Source organism: Oryctolagus cuniculus, chromosome 3 (genome assembly GCF_051225735.1).
Source record: "Oryctolagus cuniculus isolate XC-2025 breed Fujian yellow rabbit chromosome 3, ASM5122573v1, whole genome shotgun sequence".
Lineage (NCBI taxonomy): Eukaryota > Metazoa > Chordata > Mammalia > Lagomorpha > Leporidae > Oryctolagus > Oryctolagus cuniculus.
In genome coordinates this window covers 173,447,516-173,469,463 of record NC_142869.1, presented here as the reverse complement: position 1 = coordinate 173,469,463, position 21,948 = coordinate 173,447,516, and the positions used below count along the sequence as shown (strand labels likewise).

General features: G+C 44.0%; 1 protein-coding gene across 12 annotated transcripts in view; it reads left to right on the top strand.

The window, feature by feature from the left end:
• The window catches only part of DGKI (diacylglycerol kinase iota), a 507,839-nt gene that overhangs the window by 1,516 nt on the left and 484,375 nt on the right, over positions 1-21,948 (top strand). The window lies entirely within an intron of this gene.

The following is a 21,948-nucleotide window of genomic DNA, read 5'->3' as shown; positions in this document are numbered from 1 at the left end:
AGGTGGGTGAATCACTGGGATCCCCGCAGGCAGGGCTCGGACTGGAGGCCCCGAGGCGAGCGTGTGCTCAGCGTGTAAATGTCGCCTTCTGACTGCTCCTAACCAGTCTTGCTGGTGAGGGGTTTGCGTCTGTGTCCCTTCCCTGTGCGCCGAGGGAGTTTCCCACCTGAGTTGTTTTCTTAGTTACTCACACCGAGCGGCTCCAAATGGATTTTTCTTTTTATATTTTCGGTTTCTAAAAATAGACAGGTGGTAGGGAGTGGGGTAACTCTAGGGAGGTTTGCTAGGACACAGGCAGTTCTACTTCCTAGTTAGGATGGCCTGTCTGGCCCTTAGGGGAAGAGGGACTACATTCAGCCTAATTTAGGAGCTGGAAGAGGGTGGTGGTGGTTTGTTAGGCACACTGTGGGTCTGGGCTTCTGGGCTGAGAAGTGATCCTGTGTTTTTGCTTTCATGTGACTCCTCCTTGGGTAGGGCTACGAAACCCGAGTTTGCAAGGGAAATCAGTTCAGCTTGCCACTTGGCAAGGACCGTTCTCTCAGCCTGTCCCGGGGACATGTACACGCGTACTGTGTGGGGCCAAGGCTTTCTGGGTTGTGTGTCCATCCACACACAGTCAGGGACACGGACACAGACACCTTGCATCTGCCTTCAGTCCCTACAGGCGTATTCTATTCTGTGGCCATCTCCAAGGCAGCAAGCCACCTGCATCAGTGTCGCCTCAGGTGGCTTGTTAAAAATGCCTGCCACCCCACACTTAACAGCATCAAACTCTTTGTGGGTGGAGATTTTTAACAGGCTCCTTGGGCAGTGCTTAAGCACACTAGCATCAGGATTGCTGCCCTATTTTTTTCCCACTCAAAGGCTACACAATTGATCTTTGAACTCAGAAACCCTGCCTGGCCTAACAAGGCCTAACAAGGCCAGGCAGTGTCCCAGTCTGAGGAAAGACAATGAAAAGGTAGGTGGTTTCAGCTGTCACATGTTTGTCCCCTGTCACCTGAAGGCTTTCTTCTTTTTGATCACTGTTTTCATTTTTCTGAGAGTCATGGTGAATGACCAGCCCATTGACCACAGTGGCCTTCTGTGCTGGGCCTGGGTGCAGTTGGGCCTTCTGTTTGGCTGGGGGCTTCAGGAAAGGTCTGTTGGAGACAGCAGCTGTGGCTGGACTTGGCTGTTGGCTCCACAGTGAGGACTGTGCCACCTTAGACCTGAGGGGATGCCTGGGAACGGGGACCTGTGGGACTTCATGGGATAGAGCCAGGAAGGCCTCACAGGGTGCAGTCTAAGCAAGAGTATGGTTGCTTGTGGAGGGGGTCGCTTGAGGTGAGGAGGTGCAGATTTGCAGGTGGGTAAGAAATATCTTGAAGAACATGGGTATCTGCACATTGCAACTTGATAAGAAAGAGGAGGGGGCTTTGGCAGAGAGGGTGCGTGTGCGTGTGTGCGTGTGTGTGTGTCTGTGTGTGTGCAGGGGGGTCTCATCTACTCTGTTGCTAAGGAACATATAAGCTAGGGTTTAAAAATAAATGAGGAGTGGGTGGGCATATGCAGTGACTCCTGTCTTTTTAGGAACCAGAGCCCTTTTCAAAAAGCCTTTAAATAACCATTTCTGGAGGCAGATTTTTCATTTTGCTTGACTTTTACTTTGTTAAGTAAAATAAACTCCTTTATATACCCCCAGACTTCCCCTCATTATCTTTTCTTTGTTGGTTTTTTTGGGAACCATTTTTTCCCGTGAGAATTTTTCCTTGATTTCAGAATCTGCACCCCTGGAGCAAATGGTCTCTGCAGACTGCAAAGCTGAGGGTTTTAGAGGAGTGCAAGTGAGCTGGTACTTTTCTCTGAAAATTACTACTTCCTTTTTCTTTGAAAATTATGGTGCTGCAATAGATACATATGTATTAATGACTATATAATGTATAGGAACTGTTTTTTTTTTTTTTAAACTGCTGTAGGAATTTCCATTTAAGTCAGTAGAATTAAAGAAGAATCCTTTCAGGGACATAGAGGGGAGGGGAAGGAGAAGGCAGCTGATGCATTTTGTCTTCTGTGTGGCAGCCACTGTGCTAAGCATTATTGTGTATTCTATATGATTGAATCTTCATGACAGTCTTCTGATGTGATGATGACTACTTGTTGTATAGAAAATTAGTCAGAAACCTGGAGCTTGGGGACGTGGGGGATTTAAACACAGATCTGACCCTAAAGGACTTTCACTTTAGACCTCACCATGCTGCTTCTCTAAACTTTTCTTTCAGGTTTGAACTCCCCATGTGTGTGTATGTATCCACGTATTTGTACAAAAGTGCTGTGCCCACACATGTCCACATGTGGACACACATGTATGTTTCCACATGTATGTGTTCTTTCACTTCACCCATAATATACTACAGGTCCTCGCAAAGTGTCTTTTTGTCATGAAACATTTTTCTTTTTTTTTTTTGTTAAAGATTTATTTATTTATTTGAAAGTCAGTTACACAGAGAGAGGAGAGGCAGAGAGAGAGAGAGGTCTTCCATCCGCTGGTTCACTCCCCAAATGGCCACAACAGCCGGAGCTGTGCTGATCCTAAGGCCGGAGCCAGGAGCTTCTTCTGGGTCTCCCACACGGGTGCGGGGCCCAGGGACTTGGGCCATCGTCTACTGCTTTCCCAGGTCACAGCAGAGAGCTGGATCAGAAGAGGAGCAGCCGGGACTAGAACCAGCGCCCATATGGGACGCCGGCGCTTCAGGCCAGGGCGTTAGCCTGCTGTGCCACAGCCCCGGCCCCGTCATGAAACTTAAGGAGCTCCTCTGCTATGTCACAAATAAAAATGCATATAAATCCGTGGTCATCAGCAAATATATTGGTTTTGTTTCTGAGGATAAAGCCACCTGCATACCTGCCATTTTTGTGAGGATACCCACGTGAGAGGCTCATATTGTCTAGAAAGCAGCTTCCATGGTGCTGTGCACGTGAGAGTAGGTCCAGGGAGGGGCAGGCCCGTGTGCAGCAGGTGGAATGGGCAGTGCAGAGTGAGTGATGAAGCGCGAGTTCTCTTTCCAGGAGGCTTAGCGATTATCATCACTACTGAGGTATTGAAACCTGTGTTTGGGTTTCACTACTTGAAAACTAGGTAGTAACTTTCTTAAAGTGAATTTTTGCTGTGAGGTAGAAGCAATAGCAAAGAGTATTACACTTAGACTAGGCAACCCAATAAAAAATGTTCTATTCTTTATAGGTTGATCATAAGAATATATTAGTTCTATTTTGTGTTTTATCTTGCATAGCAAAGATTGTGTTTTTAAACATATTTATTTATGGGTTTGGCATGGTGGCATAACAGGTTGGGTCACTGCCTGCAATGCTGGAATTCCATATGGATGCTGGTTTGTGTCTCAAATATTCCACTTCCAATGCAGCTCCCTTCTAATGGCCTGGGAAAAGCAGTGGGAGATGCCCCAAGTGCCTGAGTCTCTGCTGCCCATGTGGGAGACCAGGATGACTTCAGCCTGCCTCAGCCCTGGCTGTTGCAGCCACTTGGGGAGTGAGCCAGCAGGTGGAAGACCTCTCTTTCTGTCTCCCCTTCTTTCTCTGTAATTCTTTTTGAATAAATAAATAAATAAATAAATAAAATCTTTAACATATATAAGTGTGTGTGTGTATGTATTTGAAAGGCAGAGCTATTTAATCAGAGGGAAAGAAACAGAGAGAAAGGGGGGTGCAGGAGAGAGAGAGATCTTCCATCTGCTGGTTTACTCCCAAAAATTACAACTACCAGGGCTGGGCCAGGCCAAAACCAGGACTCACTCCATTCCAGTCTCCCACCTGGGTGGCAGGGGCTCAGCACATGGGCCATCCAACTATTGCCATACTAGTTGCATTAGTAGGGAGCTGGATCAGAAGCAGAGCAGCCAATGCTTGAAGTGGTAGTTCAACCTGCTGCACCCAATGCCAGTCCCAAGATTATCTTGTTACAAAAAAGACAGTTGAGGAGTTGGAAGCCCAATCTGGTAACCTGGACATTGTTCTTCATGGCACTGGAATCAGTATTGTTCTTGGGGGAACTTGTCTTTTGAATACAACAGCATCTCCTATTTTCAGACAATTTTATTTTATGGTTTTGTGTACGCTTTGCACATTAGATATTTAGAGATTTTAGCATGAGATAAAGACCATGGTTCTAATTTAGTGTTTCCTGCCTCAGTGATTAGTTACTAAATGTGTGCTTCCTCAGTTAGGACCTGTACTGGGCAAGATGTCAATGTAGCCCCTGTCCAGAGTACTTACTCTGCTCTGACTGATCTTTTAGAGGCTTGGTTGTCACTTGAGAGAGTGACAGCATTGGGTCCTTTGGAATCCAGGGGTGGAGAATTGAAAGGGAGCTTTGCTGGAGTTCACTTCCATGGTGACAACAGCAGCAGAGCCTCCTGGGGCCACATTAAATTAGACTGGAGCTAGGGCTTTCCAACACTTCACTTTCTAACCTGAGAATATGAGGACTCCCAGTGAGAACCCAGGATGGCTGCACCCCCCTGTGTTCTTGGGATACATATTTCCTATGCAAACCCAAGATAAGTGTGAAGTTGAGTGTCCTGTGAAATTGGAAGTCTCTGGAAGTTCTGTTGCCTACATGTTGGGCTGTAACACGTGCTGTCTGACGTGCGTGGGTTTGCATTGGTAACACTGACGAATTAGCTGCTGCAACTGGATGATGGCACGTGAACTTTCTTGTGGTGGGTAACTGAAGAAGGAAGGTCGGAGCAAACCCAGTCTAAAATGTCAGGCTTGTTCTTTGCTTGAAATTTTAATTTTAATAATGATAAAATGGACTAGCTTTGAATTGTGTGAACTGATTGGAACCTGTTGCAAGGCATTACACACCAATGCAATGTGGATTAAAGAAATAAAATCACGAAGTTCTGTCAGTTTGGACATAGTGCTCCCATAACACATCTCTGGCTGGTTCCCCAGACACACTCCTCATTAGGAGGAAGCGCAACAGAATCCACTTTCTGCGATGGTGCTTGGTCTTGTCTGTTCTCACATGCCACTCTCAAACAGCTCTGTTAGCCCAGAATTGTAATTTGCTGTTCTGTGAATCAGATTAGTGTTTGACCCTGGTGTCTTGCAGCTGGTATTGGGCAATATGTAACTCCTTGGAGGCTCACCATATTCATCTCTGAAATGGAGCAGTAGTAATCCTGAACTTGGAGTATGTTGTGAAAATTAATGGAGATACTTCGTGCGAAGGACTCAGCCTGGTGCCCTGCACAGTTCACTTTTGTCATCGTTATTATCCCCTTAACTGGGCTGTGAGCTCCTGAAACTGCTCCTTATCACTTGTATCTCTGAATCTGCTCATCTTGCTAGGTGGGTACTCGATAAATATTTAGCGAATGCATGAATTTTTGCAATTTCCCTTTCCACCAAGAGAAATGTCTCTTTTTCTCATTGGCGCTGTGTCCAGCAGCCCAGCACTGTGTTTCTGTTTAGTTTCCTGTTTGAGTACCTGCAGCAGCCGTTTAGCCAGCTGTTGGAGGCTGAGGAGGGTGGCAGAAGCGCTTCCTTAACCAGCTATTTGCAGCTTGTCAAAGAAAAGGCCTTAATTTGCCTTCTGAGTAGCACTAATTAGCTTGCTGGTTCTCTTTCTGTCTGTCTCATCCCTTTCCAAGGGGCAGCATTGATTTTCTCCTCAGGGAATTTTCTGTTGACTTTTCCTCCTGTGATTGTAAGTGAAAAAATGCAGAAAGATGGCCACCCAGCATTCCTGGAGTCTGTCCTGACTGCTGCCCAGCCAGCCCGAGCTGACTCTGGAAGCCTCCTGTCTGGAGTGTTCCTTCACCCTTTCCTGTGACTCATCTGATGGATGTTGGTGGAAAAGTTATTTTAGGAAAAAGACTTCGGTCCACTTAGTGGCTCTAAGCTTCGGCTTTGTTTTTATCTCACTTACTGAGACTTCGAAAAAGCACCAGCTACATGGTTTTTTTTTTTTTTTTTTTTTTTTTAAATTCACGTAGCCTGCAGAGCACTTAAAGATGGCTTCTGAGTTTCCCAAAACCCATAGTGTCCAAAGAGAAGTGCCATGAACACTGCCTGGGTTGTTGTAGTGAAAGTGAAAGCACCAGGTATGTGTGCAGTGGCTGAAAGAAGGGGCCATCTTTACTTTTCTTTACTGTTGGGATAGGAGGGAGAAAGGCCTTAAAAGATGAATGTCAATATTCTGTCTTCCTAGCCTTGAGGTTGATTAGCCTTTGAAATGGAGCAAACATCATTTTTTTACAATTTATTTTTTATTTATTTGAAAGCAGAGTTAGAGACACCTCTGCCACACACACACACACACACACACACACAGATTTTCCATCCCCTGGTTCAGTCCCCAAATGGCTGCAGCAGCCAGGGCAGGGCCAGTCTGAAGCCAGAAGCCTCTACTTCCTTCCAGGTCTCCCACATGGGTGGCAGGGACCCAGTGACTTGGGCATCTTCCATTGCCTTCCCCGGTGCTAATTCAGGGAGCTGTATCAGCAGTGAAGTAGCTGGGACTTGAACTGGTGCTCACAGGGATGCCAGCCTCACATGCAGGTGCTCCATCTGCTGTACCACAGCCCTGACCCCCAAACACCATTTATTAAAGGTAACATCTTTCTGACAAGGAATTCTATCTTTCCTGCATCTAACCTCTACTAGTTTTGCCTTTAGAGTTTCAAAATCAGAAATAATGTTCCGATAAGGAACCGATTCCAGTTTACGCTATAACATTAATTGTCTGGCTTTTGTTGGCTGTAGGGAAACCATTCAAAGTTTGAAACGGTAATAATTAAACTGCAATTAAATCTTTCTGTCCTTACCCTTGAATCATGTGGGAGACAGACTTAGCGTGGTGGTTAAGAGCTCTGACTGTGGGGCCTCCCACCTGGATCCAGATTTCCATCTCTGCCTGCTGTGAGTCCTTGCACAAGTCACTTACCCTCTTTTGCCTTTATTTCCCCATCTAGAGAATAGAAGTGATAGTATTACCCACCCTGAAGGATTATTTTAAGTTGAAATGAGCTGATACTCGCAATGTTGGCAATCACAAAGTAAATGATATAAAGGGTTTGATATTGTCTATACTTAGGCCCTGTTAAGGAATGGATTAATTTGTAAATCTTAAAAATACCAAACATTTGTCAAATGTCCGTAACTGAGAATGCAGTTATTCTGACAATATGAAAACGAGATAGGCATTCACTTAAGAACCGGAGTGTACAGGTTTTGGCATTCATTAAGGCGTGATTACACTCTTCTGCTTTCCTGACTTGCTGGAACATGGTGCCTTCTTGTTAGGGGATGTGCAGAGGGGACAGCTGCCTCTGAGTGCTCTGGAAACTGGAGCAGACAGAAGGCAGAGGTCGGAGGAGACAGGCACCGTTGGTGCGCAGAGGACTCAGGTAGCCGTGGCCGAGGCTCGCAGCTGGTCATCCGGGAGCAGGAAGTCAGACGCGGAGGCTTGGCTGAGAGGGTTGGGGAGCTTCGCAGTGTCAGGGACAGATAATAATAGATAACAGAGGTGCTAGAAATAGAGTTGTCACCTGTGATTCCAGGACAGAGGTCTTTCTCTCCTGCCTGTCTTCATCACGTCCCCTTTGTAGATACAGACAATGACCGGCTGGCGTGTCCTGGCCATCACAGAAAAGAGCTTCGCAACGCTACCTGCCCTGGATTATTTCAGAAATGGAAGGCTCAGCCTTTTGGGTTGTTCTATCAGTTATCCCAACCAGGCCAAACAGCGCAGTTTATTTTGTAAAACCGTAGATGGTGTTTAAATCTTTGTTGAACAAATAAAGTTGGTTTTGGACTGTGAGACAAATGTTGAGGAGGTAAATCTGTTTTTTTTTTTTTTTTCCTTTAAAAGGCAGTTTGGCTGCTTTTTTGTATTATGTAGATTTTCAGGAAATAGCCAGAAAATAGATTCCTTGAAAGAACTAAAGTACATTTAAAAATGTGTCATTCCTTTGTATATGAGAAAGATGTCAGATTTGCGTGGAAAATTTTATTTTTGTTTAAAAAAACTTGAAAGCAATTTGCTTAAAAAAGAGCTTATATAAGCTTATGTGGAAGGTGTTGGAAAGGGTCCCATGTATTATTTTGAGGCAAACTTCTGGAACATTCTTCAGACTTAAAGGGATCTCGTCATTGTAAGTGAGAGAGTTTAAGGCAGTCTCTCAGAGCATTTGCTGTAGAGGTGTTGGAGTGAAGAGTTTGTTTTAAAATAAGTTTTCTCCCTTTTAAGTCAGCCTGCTGTCGGTGCAGAGCCCAGCTGTGGCTTACTCGTCTCTTTCCAGTTGTGGGACAGCCCTCAGCCCCTACAGTTAGGCAGCAGGGGAAAAGCCCTGAGCTCCAGGGGCTGCAGAGTGCGGCTCTCCCTAGCAGTGTGAACACCCAGAGGCCCTTCTGGCCTGCTCAGCTGGCTTAGGTCAGGCTGCTGTAACATAGAACCAGAGCGGGGTCGCTAACGAACGAGAGTTCTAACAAACCCCCAGTTCTGGAGGTTGCAAGTGTGAGATCCGGCTGCCAGCACAGGCAGGTTCTGGGGCAGTCTCCCCTCTGGGTTGCACACAGTGAACCTCTTGTGGCGCCTTCACATGGGACCGGGAAGGAGAGCTAGAACAAACTCTGTGTCTTTTCTTATAAAGCCACTGATTCCATCCCAGAGGCCTCCCTGCCAATACCATCCCACTGTGGGCATAGGGTTTTACAGTATGGATTTGGGGGGAGACGCAGACATCTAGTGCCTGGCACCAACCAACCTGCCTGCTCTGACAGATGACCTAGGACGCTACAGAAGTTCTTTGTCCTGACCAGAGGCTGGGCCAGGCTGAAGCCAGGAGCCTGGAATTCCATTCAGGTCTCCCATGTGGATGGCAGGGGTCCAAGCACTTGGTCCATCTTCCTCTGCTTTCCCAGATGTGGTAGCAGGAAACTGGATCAGAAGTGGAGCAGCTGGGACTTGAACTGGCACCCACATGGGATGCTGGTGTTGGTGGCTCAGCCTGCTGTCACAACGCTGGCCCCATGCCGTCACACATTTTCTGTACAGTATTTCAATGATTTCTCAACTAAGTAGGGACTTTTGTTTTTCCGTTTTACAGATAAGCACATTGAAGTTTAGAGTTGCAGCAGCTTGCCTGCATCACCCAGCTCATTAGGCGGCAGAGTGAGAAGGCTGTGTCTGCATCCTGTTCATGCCATGTCGCTTTCCTCATGCAGCTCTCACTGTGCTTTTACTTTCACCCTTTTTCCCTTTGCTGTGTGCAAAAACCAGTATTTTCACAATCTAGTTGCTTATTAGTAAGACCAAAATCCGCTTGGGGAAGAGACCTATGGGTTCTATCTCAGTGGGCCCAGCCAGGCCTCACCCAGGACATAGGGGGTGGCCTTGACTAAGGAGGATGGGCTGATAGAACAGCATTGTGTTTGTGTCCAAGCACGAGACACAGCTCTGTGAACAGCTACTTGCCGCTGTCAAAGGAGGCCAAGACGGAGCTTCCCATGGCGCTTCTTTTTGAAGCATCTGGGTTTTCCACTGCGTGGGCTGGGGGAATAGATTCAGTTTTGTGAGGGCAGAAAATGATTACAGCCACTAAAGCCTGGTATTTCCCCCTTTATGTTCTTCCTCCTGTTGAAGTCCTCGTGACTTCTTGAAATGGAAGTGGAACTCGAAGGGAAGCTGGGGACGGTACCTGGATGGGGCCCGGGAGGGAGTCAGGGCTGTGAATGTGCGTTTTGGGTCTCTGGAATGAGACTGTCAGCATCATTTGAGTTTCTTTTCTTTTTTAAAATTTTCTTAGAAGAGTTGAGTGTTTTATCTTTAGCTAGACCGCCTATTTGGTCTACAAGCATTTGCAATGTGCATTTTCCCGTAGCGCATCCTTTGAGATTCCTAAGTAGAGTCATGTGTGCAGTTAGACACCGAGAAAGTTCCGAAGAAGCACGGCAAAAACCTGAGTCATTCTTTCACATTTGAAGAAAACCTTTAGAATTTCTAAGGAAAATAAATCTCTAGCTCAAAAATAAACATCAAGGCTATTTAAAGATTGAGACAGAAGCTTTCTATGAGCCAGAGTGGAATTACCTATAATAAAATCTAAGGAATTAACAAAAAAATGAGACAAATTTCTGGCAATTTCGTGAACTGTTAATACTGAATAATTTAGGATGCTTAAGATTAACAAAAATTTGGGACTTTCCATTTATAAATTTCTTTAACATGTTTGTAATTGAGCTAATGTTACCCTCACAGCAATCTTGGCAACCCTATGTTGTCTTCCTAGCCATTGTCTACTTAAGGAGTCAGCCACAGCAGCTACGCGCCTTCATCATGGCCACATCCCATAAGGGGCACTGGCAACCTCAGGCTGGCTTTGGGATCTGCGTTTTCATGTTCTTTACACTTCAGGGCACTGCTTCCATACATTGATCTATGGGGAGGTAGTTAGCAGCCTTTTCCTCTTGTTAACTTTATTTACTTGAATTTATCTCATTGCTCACCATGACGGACAGAATTCAATCAGTCATCAGCTGGCATACCAAATCCCCACTGCACTGACAGTGAGGGTGACCTTACTGCCATCCTCACGATGCTCCCCACACATAAGAACACTTAAAACTTCCAGCGTGATGCTGTATGCTTAATACTCCCCCCATTGAAGAAACAGGAAGAAAAGAGGGTGAGATTCAGCTTCCACCTTTGCATTAGTTGCTAAGCAGCAGCCATTTCATTGTAAAGGAGATTCAGTTCAAGCCATGACATAGGTATTCCAAGAATAGCATTTCATTTTTATAGCAATTGCATTTCAGGTCTCCATTGAGCATATGCTTCTGTGGCTCGGTGATTTTTAGGGAACGAAATAGGCACCTCACCATACTTTTTGACTACAAGCGAAAAAATTCCATTTAGCTGACCACCTAATAAGCAGACTTCCAGCTTGTATACACAGTGGACAGTGCAGGACAAGCTACAGGGTACTTGAGTTTTAAGGATTTGGAAGTGTGACCAGCAAATACAACTGACAACAGGTATGTTTTGGGGTGTATTTAACCTTCACTAATACCATCTACATGGAATACTCTAGATCATTTAAAATTCTAGATGGTTTGAAGTAATAGTGCATAGAATAAGACTTTGTTGCAGCCAGAGAGTCAGATTGTGACTGATAGTGCTTTGTATTGAGGTTTTCCTGACAAATGAAAGGCTGGTATAAGTCATGAAGTTCAGTTTTATTGGAAAAAGGCGTATGAGATGGAGCATATAGAAGAGGATGCTTATTCAATGTCCTTGTAGGTATTTGTGTGAAGGGAAGATGTCAAAATACAAAGCTGTCAGGGGATGTAGTTTTCTGACTACACTGTCATTAACCTTGAGAGCCGCGCGGTCCCTGTGTGGAAGCCCTGGGCCCTGCCTCGGAAGGCATTTCAGCCGTCTCTGTTGTAACCTGCCAAGCTGTTGTAAAACTCGTGTATATAGACAAATGTATTTTCTTCAGAGAACTGCTTCATAGGAGTTGTTGGGGATGCACTGCACCACACCCCATCATCCCCTCCTCAAGTCACATGAGAAAAAAAAATGCGTCTTTCCGGGAGCCGCTGGAATGCCTGGAAACTGGTCTTTATCTTCCAGTAAGTTGCCCTCCCATTTCAGGCCAAGTACCTTTTCCAGGAACTAAAAGTAATGTTTGTTCAGAAGAAATAATACATGGATGAATTCATGAATGGTGAGCAGTTATTCCCACTGTGGTGCTGGGCTCATTAGTGTGGTTGATTTTAGTGTCTCTCCAGCAATTAATGCATCTCATGTTTTCACTTTTCACTTTTGCAATGATCCAGACAGCTTGGGGGAAGTAACTCTGGCATTAAAGGAACCCATCGTCTACCTAGAGAATCGAGTCAGGAAAGGCTGGGAAGGGCAGGACTAAGATCACCGAGTCTCCCGCCTGGCAGGAAACCACAGAGGAGTAGGATCTGCACTGTCTCTCAGAAGCGGACTTACCATGTGTGGGAACTGTGCTAAGTGCTTTACTTACATGGTTTTGGTTAACTCTTGCCACAGGTTTATGAAGTATGGGCTTTATGATCCATAGCTTTACAGAAGAGAAAACGAAGGCTCAGGGCAGTATAATAAGGTGCCGGAGCCTCACAGCTAGCGAGCAGCGACATCGGGATTGGAATTTCAGAGCTTCCGGGGCGTTACTCTGTACTGTCGCCCACTCTGACCTTTTGGGAATTGCCTGTACCCATTGTCTGCAACCCTGTGGGACTGTCCATCAAGGTGCCTGGCTGTCCACCGTGAAGCCAGTGGAACTGATAAGAATCTGCGTTAAGGGCTTCCTCTCTGTGTCTTGGTACCACCTTAGGGCACATGTGTCACTTGAGTTTGGATAACAGTAGTCTTTTGGACTTGGACTGTAAGGGACTGTCAGAGGACTACTGGTTAGTTCATTTGTTCTGTTATCGGTGCCCTAGTAAGACAATTCCTATCTCTGTTCCCAGTGTGGATCACCAGGCTTTCTACTGAATTGTGAGCTGTCCAACCTCTTCCCAATACAGCTGTCTTTATGCTTGGTTTAACCAGGGTGGTTTTTTTTTTTTTTTTTTTCCCTGTTGCTTGCAGCTGAAAACACAAAAATTAACTGATGCAATGTTGCTGTTGCTGACCAATGTTTCACCAGCCTCAACTGGTAAATGTTTTCAGTACCTGAGAACTGTTATCTACATTAGGATTACACCATTGTTGAGTTCTGATTGTTAAAGAGTTGTTGTTCCAAGTACAAAAAAGAATTATCATTCAAGGAATATTTAGTATAGACTTATTTTTTTGCCTTTTTGCATTGCTTTCCTATTTAATAATCACAGCAATTATCTGAGTTTTATATATTTTTTTTTCACAGAGGAGAAAACTGAGCCTCAGAGAAGGGAAGTAATTTCCTTGAAGTCAAAAGAAATTTTAATCAGTGAAGTCAGGATTCACACTCAGTTTGAGCTCACCTAAAGCCTGTAGTTTTTGCTGTTAAATGATGCTACCTCCATGTTGTCTTTTATTTTACTTACTGGTAGGGGGCATCCAGGACATCTCCTTGCCCCCTTTTCTGTGTGATAGGTCTTCAAATATTTGAAGTCAGATAGCACAGACCCCTCTACCCCTCTTTTCTGTAGACTGAATGATCTCTACTTTCATTCTTATCCCTTCACTTATCTGGCCCTCCCTAATGTCACAGCACCCTGAGTTACCCATGGCTTTATTCCTAACAATGGAGCACTGAACTAAAATTGTGTTTTAATCAAGGCCAACGTTAGAACATATGGTGCCTTTGTTCAAATTAGAAATAGATCTCAAATATGGGTAGAAATATTTGTGCAAGTCCTCCTTTATCCAGAACTTGATCAGCTCCAGAACCAGACTCAGCATGTAGTGTGTGACCCTTGAGCTGGATTTCGGTCTACACCTGTTCCTGCTCTCTGTAGGCTGGATTTCAGTCTACGCCTGTTCCTGTTTCAGGTGTCCTAGTACTGGATGCAGTGTACACCTGTCAGTATAGCTCTTGAGACTTAATTCCCTTGCTGTGACCATTGCTTGTGGCTGTGGATTAGCATGGGTACAGGCCAGCTTCTGTGGAATTCATTCCAAAAGCCAATTGCCAGACTGCCAATTCAACAAATTACTGATGACATTTCCAAAGTTTCGCTTAGGTTGCAGCCATTTCACGTACGATGTGTCATTTTACTTTGGCTGAATGTTTATTTGGCATGTTTCATATTTATTTTGGATACCAAACCCTTCTGGAAAGTTCAGGATTCCTCTCTCTGTCCACCCATCCGTCCTTTCCTCCTTTTCTTTTTTCTTGTCTTTCCTAAATAGAAAAGGGTGAGCTCTCTCTTAAGTACTATTTAGTGCCAGCTCTGTTTTTCATGCTTACGCCTGCCCCATCTTCCCTTTGAGCCTGGTGCTAGTGGAGAAATGTTTGTGTTCAATTCTTCTAAAACCAGTTCAAGCTCTTTGAGAGGTTTTAATTAACGTTTTTGTTTTAGTGAGTTGCCACAGAGCTGATAAGGAAATCCATCTGTGCTTTGGCTAATCTATATTTGGTGACCAAGAAGGTTTCTTCCTTTGTGCAGAGGACAGTGTTTTATTATTTCAGATAGTCACATGTACCCATCACAGCTAATGAAACACATTTGAAATCTATCTCTTCAGTCACACCAGTCACATATTATGTGTTTAATGGCCACATGTGGCAAAGAGCTGCCATACTGGACAACAGAGATATAGAACATTTTCATTCTTATAGAAAGTTTTACTGAACTGCTGCTTTGAGGAATGTGTCAAGATTCTGACTTATCAAAACCACAGAAACCTCTAGTCAGCCATCTTCAAATGATAATGTTCTTGGATGGAGAAGCCTAGCTCCGTCACAGCTAAACACATTACTAATTGTTAGTAATGGAAAACTAACACGCTCAGTGATATCATGTTTATGTCAGTTCACCTGGGAGACACAGAAGTGAATGCGTGGACCTAAACCTTTAGTGTGGCTCATCTGGTGTCTGGAGGAAAAACCCGAGGAAGCTAGGAGAAGGGCTTCAAGGACAGAGCAAAAGCCCCATAGAATCCATGTGTTCATGTGGATTCTTTTTGGTGCTTTGAACTGCCAGTATTGCACACAAGGGTGTTCTAAAAATAACCTGAATAATGTGCATCCTCTACTGAAGGGAGTGAGATAATTCGTGAGGATGATGAGAAATGGAAAGAGGAAAAACCTTTAGAAGATGGGGAATGAAATGTACAAATCTCAGTGGGTCCCAGAGGCTCTTCGATGCACTGAGTGCTTCCTTTGAAGTCTTGATATTGAAAACTGGGAAAGAGGGCCTTAAAAAGCATCACTGGGAGAACATTGGGTTTTTCTCGCTTCTGTTTTATAATGTGAGCAGTTCCCTAGATAAAATCTTGCCGATTTTGTAAGAGTTGTTTTGGAATACTCTTTCCTTATATGCGAAACACTGTCTTGAACTTCTGATGAGTAATCCAAAATTGAGTAATATATGATTTCTACCTTAAAGTTGTTTCAAGTTGTTTTAGCTTTTGGGGGAAGTAAATTTAGAAAGGTATTTAGTGCCTACTATAGATGGTCAGTACTAAAAATTAAAGAGAAATAAGAATCTCTGTTATCAAGAAATTAAGGGAGAGTGTGAGAGAAAGGCAAGGAATTGACCTATAATGCAAGGTGATGAAAGCAGAAATAGAGGGACCAGGGTGTGGGAGCCCAGAGGAAGAGCTGTTGTGACAGGCTAGAGGATGAAAGTTCTGGAGCAAGTGATCATTGTATTTGCCTTGTAGAAGGGAAAGGAGATAGTTGGGGGAGAGGGGAGGGGAGTAAATGGATTTGTTTGTATCATGATTTAGTGGAGAAACATACTCTATGTTCTAAATGGCAAACTAGAAACAAGATTTCAGAACTTAGCCAATGTGCTACTATTCTTCTCTGAAAAAAAAAAAAAAAACAACACCAAAATAGAGCATTTGACTTGTTTGAGGGAGTGGAGGGCTTTCACAGTTCCACTAACCCAGAAATCCACACATAAAGTGTCTTTACTAGGTGTTATGTCTACTCTGCACTTGATAGAATCAGCAGCATGAACAAAGCTGGAACAGCAGGCATAAAGGGATGCACATGATCATATCTAGGCTACAGGAACACAAAAGAGGGAGAGAGTTCCTTGGAACATTGACTTTGAGGGGTTGGTAGTATTTTAACAACAGGAGCTAGGGGCACAAGGAGGGAGAGTGTGGAGGATATTCCAGGCAGCAGGAGTTGGCTGAGGAAGGACAAGGCAGTGGAAATTCATGACTTCTTTGTGCAGCCTTGTGAATTGTGCAATAATTTCTCTTTTAGCATAGGGATCCCCAGTGGAGGAGAAGAGAAGGGAGGTGTATGCTAAATGCTTGTGGTAGAGGACCTTGAACGCCATCAGAAGAGTCCAGGTTTTATAGTTCATACGGAGCCACTGGACGTTTAGAGCAGAGAGGTGACACTGCATGCCTGAATGTGAGGGAGTCCTTGTTCTCCCTGGATCCACGGCCAGTTCTCTGCTCTGGATGCACCATTATTGCCGCGCAAGCTGCTTTTGCAGAAGTGACCTCTCTGTCGGGCTCTGCCTCCAGACCCTTCAGTGTGGACAGCAGCTTCCCTCCCTCCTGCAGGACATAAAGAGGGAAGAGAGACCGGTAGTGGCTGAGAGCCAGACACTTCTGCCTCGGGGCGGAGGGAGGTGGGGAGAAGCTCCAGTTTCAAGTGAGAATTGTGGAAGGTTTTGAGAGAGGAGAATGTGTGATGTCCTGAGAGTCTAACACAAAACGTATTTTCACAAAGAGTAATATAAAGAGTGGTGTTTGGATTTGATGTTATTCATCAGCGCCCTAGTAAAATATCATTGTCCTGTGTTCCTGACAGGTAAGTAAACAGAAAATTTGAGAACATTGGTTTGCCTCTGAGCTGGGGACATTCCCTAGAAATGGTTTACAATCCCTAAAATCTCATCAATGGAAAATTTTTGAATGAGGTAAGTAGCTTTTCCACCCTAGATTCCAGGACTTAGAAACACTGTACAAATTAATAGGAGAAATGAGTGTTCCGAACTGATTAGAAAATAGTCATGGAGTAGCTTAACTGTGTTCTCTGTCAAATGTCTGTGTTCCTATCTAACACCATTATATGAACAGAGATGCTGGGACATTTAGTAGAAATATAGATAATAATTTAGCAGCTAAGAAATATTTGCTTTCAGCTGCAAACTGTACATTCTTTTCAGACCTAATCTTCAATAAATAGAGTACAACATTGTGAAGGAAAATTGGTGTGGCTAGTCTGTCTGTTGGCTTTCATGCCTGTTCCTGAAGGATCGGGATGCTGTCCAGCTTACTCTCTGTATTATGTATATTGCATTGCAATGCCTGGGAGCTGGCTCACACCCTGCATTTTGGAAAATCACCATTTTTCTCATATAAATGGAAAATAGAGAAAAGCAGGATAGAAGAGAGAGCAACCTTGAGATCAAAATAGTATTGCCATGCAGGAAGGAACAGAAACTTGTTTTCAGGCCACCCAGAGGGATGAGCGGTCTTGGATTTACAGGCCCACAAGGCCTGCTTAATGTGGGGATACAACCTGCAAACCAATTTCAGAACTAAGCAGTGAAAGCTTTCTTTTTCAGCCAGATCCAGTTGTTAATAATGTAGAGACTACCAAGCAATGTCATGATTCTATTCAATGATACTAAACTCTAAGTAGCACAACTTCATATTTCTTCCCATGTTACTCACTGAAGCCAGTTTTTTTTTAAAGATTTTATTCACTTATTTGAGAGATAGAATTATAGATAGAGAGAGGGAGAGACACAGAGAATGGTCTTCTGTCTGCTGGTTGACTCTCCAAATGACCGGAATGGTTGTAGCTGGGCTGATCCGAAGCCAGGAGCCAGGAGCTTCTTCCAGGTCTCCCACACAGGTGCAGGGATCCAAGCCCTTGGGCCATCTTTCACTGCTTTCCCAGGCCATAGCAGAGAGCTGGATCAGAAAAGAAGCAACTGGGACACAAACTGGGACATGAACCATTATGGGATGCCAGGACCCCAGGCGGAGGCTTAGCCACTACACCACAGCTCCAGCCCCGCTAGTTTTATTTTAAAACAACAAAGACTCATTAGTTTTTCTCCTGATAGCCTTCATCCAGAAATGTTTCCTCCTCACTGCACTAGGTTAACAACAGCATAGGCAAGCTCAGAAAACAAGTCTGTTAACTTGTTTGCTAACCATCCACCAATTGAGAAAATACTACCACCTGCCACTAAGTGTACATGCGTGCATGTGTGTAAGTGGTGCTTGCTTGTTCCTGTGCCACTTGCTAACCCTCAGACAGGTCTCCCTGTCTCTTAGTCCCACTGTCCTCATCTGGAAAATGAGGCTAATGAGGTCTATTGCTTGGCGTGGTTGTTGGGATTGAATGGGATGATCGTGCATGTTGTACATTGCATAGCCCCCTCGTGCTGTCCCTGCCACCTGGCTGAACCAGCTTTATGCGATCTGCCTGGGAACAACGTGAAGACCCTGTGAGTTTCTCAGGGTCATTAAATTTCTTAATGAGAAACCTGAAGCGCGGATTTAGTCATGGTAAAGATCATTTTGGAGATATGTAAATTCAGGTATGTGATGATTACCCAACTGTGGTTTTTCATTATTTTAAAAGATTTACCTATTTATTTAAAAGGCAGAGTGAGAGAGAAAGGGAAAGAGAGAGAGAGACAGAGAGTCTTTCATTCATTAGTTCAACCCCCAAATATCTGCAACAGCCAATAATGGGCCAGGAACCAGGGGCCAGGAACTCAATCCAGCCTCACACACTGGTGGCAGGTCCAGCACTTGGACCACCATCTGCTGCCTTTGCAGTTGCATTATTGGCAAATTTGACCAGAAGAGGAGTAACTAGGACTAGACCTGGCACTCTGATATGAGAAGCTGATGTCTTGGGTAGTTGCTTAACCTGCTATACCACAATGCTCACCTCTGGGTTTCATTTTCAAATATAATATTTATTTAATAAACAAATCTATAAACAAATCTTAATGTATAGTTCATAGTTAGCTGGAACTACAGGGTATTTCCCATTTTAATGTCTCTCCCTCTCTGCTGTTTCCTCAAAGCTGCTATTCCACATCTATATTTATGCATAACATGGCACTAAGTGCTGTTTTGTAATCTTTCTCAACCGTCTCTGGTGAGAAGGTGAGAATTTGCTTCTCTTTTATCCAACCTTCCATGTGTCCCTGTCTTTATCCTTCTAATATATTCATACTCTAATTTCATTTAAATCACTAATAAGTACTTATATTTTTATGACTTTGTAGATCTTGTCCACAGCTGAACTACTGTGAAAACCTTTCCATTTGTGCTTCAGTGGTCTAATTTAAGAAATCATTTTTATATGAACTTATTCCCAGTTTTTCCACAAACTTCTTATCTTCTATTGCCTTTAGTCATGACAAATAAAGTAGCAGTTTCGTCATTTTCTTTAGTCAGCCCTCCTGGCCTCGCTGCAGTCTTGCCCCTTCTGTACTTCTAAGTGTAACTATCGGCCGGCGCCGCGGCTCACTAGGCTTATCCTCCGCCTTGCGGCGCTGGCACACGGGGTTCTAGTCCCGGTCGGGGCACTGGATTCTGTCCCGGTCGCCCCTCTTCCAGGCCAGCTCTCTGCTGTGGCCAGGGAGTGCAGTGGAGGATGGCCCAAGTGCTTGGGCCCTGTACCCCATGGGAGACCAGGAGAAGTACCTGGCTCCTGCCATCGGATCAGCGTGGTGCGCCGGCCGCGGCGGCCATTGGAGGGTGAACCAACGGCAAAGGAAGACCTTTCTCTCTGTCTCTCTTTCTCACTGTCCACTCTGCCTGTCAAAAAAATAAATAACTAAAAAATTTAAAAAAAAAGTGCAACTCTCATGCTTCTCCGTTATCTTGATTTCTCATAATAACTCTCCCATTTGGATCTTCTATTTTCTAGATTCTCTGGGTTTTGCACCTCCCTATTTGGTGGTTTATGCCTTGTTGGATGGAGCACACAATTTGAGGAACAATGACAAAAATACCCTCCCACATGAGTTTTTTGCTGAGGAAGTTTCATAATATTTTCCGATGATCAAGTGGAAAAAGTTTCCCACGATGTATAGGAAGCATCCGGTGCTGGCTTTGTTAGAAAGGGGACATGGGAGGTAGATATTTAGACTTCTTTCGTATCAGAGAATATTAGTGTTTCAACCTTCACACTTGATTGGGAGTTTTCAGGGCATGGGGTTTCAGATGGGCAATAATTTTCCCTGATAATTATGAAAGCATTTTCCTTGTTGCTGCTAAGCTTCCAAAGTTGCAAATGGAAAGTCTTGTTCCATTCTGACTTTCTGTGACTTTATATTGCTATCTTTCTCTATGGATTTTTAAAAAATATATTTATTTATCTGAAAGGCAGAGTGACACACATACAGACACACACACACACACACACACACACACCTCCCACCTGCTGGTTCACTCCCTAAATACCCACAACAGCCAAGACTGGGTGAGCCTGAAGCCAGGAGCCAGGGACTCCATTCAGGTCTCCCCTTGGAAGGCAGAGGCCCAGATTCTTGGGCCATCATCAGCTGCTTTTCCAGGAGCATTAGCAGAAAGCTGTATTGGCAGCGGAGTAGCCGGACTTGAACTAACACTCAAATATGGTGCCATCATTATAAGCAGCAGCTTAACCCACTGTGCCATAATGCCAGGTCCCCTTTCTCTGGATTTTAAAAGCATTTTCCCCTTTACATATGAGGGGTCTTCAAGAGTTCATGAAAAATGCATATTATGAAAAAGCTGCATAGATTTCAATTGTTTCCTCCAAAATAAACCTATTTTTAATTTTTAAATTTCATTTTCCCACAAAGTTTTTGAAGTCCACTCATCTATTATTTAAGAAATTTCGAATCCAAAGTACCTTAGCATATGCACATCTATTCATGGTGTTGGGAACTTTGTAGATGTCTTTGATCTACAGACTTTTAGTTCTGAGAAGTTGCTTCTTTTTTTAGGTTAGGGAAAGAATATTTTCTTCTCCTTGTATCAATTGCTTTTTTCCTGGAGTTTATATTATATAGCTAATGTATCTATTCCTCTAATTTTCTTTTCTATTAAAGTTTTCCTTTATCTTCGTCCTACTTTATTGGAGATTTCTCTATTTGTTTTCCATCTTTTTGTGGGATTTTAAATTTTTTGTGATCATCTTTGAATTCTTGTTTTCTGAAATTCCTTTCTAAGGTGTTTCATTCTTGTATGATGGCTTTGATATCTTGTTCACTGAGGTTATTAATTCTAAATTTTGGGTGTTGTACTTACCCTATATTGACTTTGTTTTCTTGTTCTTCATGTTGGTATTTTCTTTTTCTGTGGGAGACTAGCTGAGAGCCCCCAGATGGCTAAGTTGAAGTTCTGTGTGCATGTATTGCTTCTCTGTTAAGCTTCACTGTGGAGTCCTGGCTTGTTTTATGAGAAAAAGCCTAAACATTAATGTTTCTTTCTTTATTTCTTTATTTATTTGAAAGATAGAGTTAGACAGTGAGAGAGAAAGAGAAAGGTCTTCCTTCCGTTTTTTCACCTCCCAAATGGCCTGTACGGCTGGCGCTGTGCCGATCCGAAGCCAGGCGCCAGGTGCTTCCTCCTGGTCTCCCATGCAGGTGCAGGGGCCCAAGCACTTGGGCATCCTCCACTGCCTTCCTGGGCCACAGCAGAGAGCTGGACTGGAAGAGGAGCAGCCGGGACTAGAACCCGGTGCCCATATGGGATGCCAGTGCCGCTGGCGGAGGTTTAACCAAGTGAGCCACGGCACCGGCCACAACATTAATGTTTCTGTTCATTTTCTTCAGAGAAGAACCTCCATATTGTTGTAAGAGGTCCACATCCAGCATTCTTTTCTCTGAGTTGGATTTTTATTATTAAGTAGATAGACTTTTATTTGCTCTCTCTGCTTTTTTAGAGGAGGGTCTAACACTTAAGCTTGTTGCGACTGGTGTTTCCTAGTTCCTCTTTGGTGTAGCTTTTTTAGAAACCAGATCTTTGGTCTCATGGCCGTGCATGGTAAGAGAAATCACAGATTGTTCAGGGTGTGTGTAACATCCTTCTGTGATGAATTCTTCCAGTTTGGGGCCTTTTCTCACAAGCACATCATCAGCGGTCCCCTTTGCCTCCAGCTGCTGAACTTGTCTGGAGCTCAGGAGTGTAAACTCGTCTCTTGCTTGTTTGCTTCACAATGCACTTAATTCGTAGATTTCTCTACCCTGCCTACATTCAATTCATTCTCAATTTCTAACATTTCTTCTCTTCTCTTACTGTCACCTCTTCTTACATTCTGCCTT